General features: G+C 47.1%; 1 non-coding gene across 1 annotated transcript; it reads right to left on the bottom strand.

Annotated features, from left to right (window-relative positions):
• Positions 1-243: 243 nt before the first annotated feature.
• Positions 244-315, bottom strand: trnaw-cca (transfer RNA tryptophan (anticodon CCA)). The gene has a single exon. It is a non-coding gene; the product is annotated as a tRNA-Trp (tRNA).
• Positions 316-1,139: the final 824 nt, after the last annotated feature.

Genomic DNA, 1,139 nt, shown 5'->3' with positions numbered 1-1,139 from the left:
GTTTCATCCTCCAAGCAGCATCCTCTCGGTGAATTACGCTTGCCAAAAAAATCGATTGAACCAAATCAGTGTCCGCCACTGGATTTTACTGACACCGTTTATAAAATTCAGGCTCACCGTTAATGTGGAGAGAGGCCGTCAGACGAGAGTGATTGAACGTTTCCGCAAAGAAGATTTGGCTCAACAGACATTCGGAGAAAACGTACTCCTTTCTTGATTTGAAATGTAAGAAGTTGACGTTAGTGAGCCTGACGTGATTTGAACACGCACCCGTCTGATCTGGAGTCAGACGCGCTACCGTTGCGCCACAAGCTCACGCATACCCTACACACTCTATTCATGCTTAAGGAAAGTGATCGCACTGCAATGATTTTACGTTATGAGAAACAAGGGAGATCAACAGTTCATGTCTGTTCTGTCTCTCCCTCCTCTCCTTCTGTCTCTCGAAACAATTTCCAACTCTACCTCCATAAAAAGGAGAAAGAACTGTGGATGCTGTGTATCAGAAACAAAAAACAGGAGTTGCCGGTGACCCTTTCACAGAACTGATGGTGATTGGGAAAACGTTGGTTTACATGCAGGAGATAGTGTGTGTGGAAGGGACGAGGATACTATGGGTTTCAGGCCCTAGAATTATTGAATTCGATATTGGGACCAGATGGATGTATGGTCCCCAAGTGTAATATTCGGTGCTCTTCGTTCTGCTGGTGCTGAGCTTCGCTGGAACACTACAGCAAACTTGAGACAGAGATGTTGGCCAGGGAACAGGGTGGGGTGTGGAATTGGCAGGCAACTGGAAGCTCAGGGTCTTTTTTGCAGGTAGAACGTAGATGTTCTGTGCAGCAGTCACCCAGTTTATGCTTCGTTTTCCCCAAATGTAGATGAGACCACATTATGAGCAGCAAATGCAGTAGACTGGGTTGTGGGAAGTGCAGGTAAAGTGCTGCTTCACCTGGAAGGTAAGTTTGGGCCCTTGGATAGTGAGGAGGGAGCAAGTAAATGGGCTGGTGTCACACATTCGGCAGTTGCAGGGGAAAGTGCCGTTGGACTATTGGGGTGGGAATGGGGTTAGGGTTGATGGGAATGAAGAAAGAGTGGACACAAGGTATAACTCCTGCCCATTTACCTGTCTGCCAAAT

Source organism: Chiloscyllium plagiosum, unplaced genomic scaffold, assembly GCF_037043375.1.
Source record: "Chiloscyllium plagiosum isolate Xiang-an unplaced genomic scaffold, Cpla_swu_hap1 HiC_scaffold_27, whole genome shotgun sequence".
Taxonomy (NCBI): Eukaryota; Metazoa; Chordata; class Chondrichthyes; order Orectolobiformes; family Hemiscylliidae; genus Chiloscyllium; species Chiloscyllium plagiosum.
This window is presented reverse-complemented; position numbering and strand designations above follow the sequence as displayed.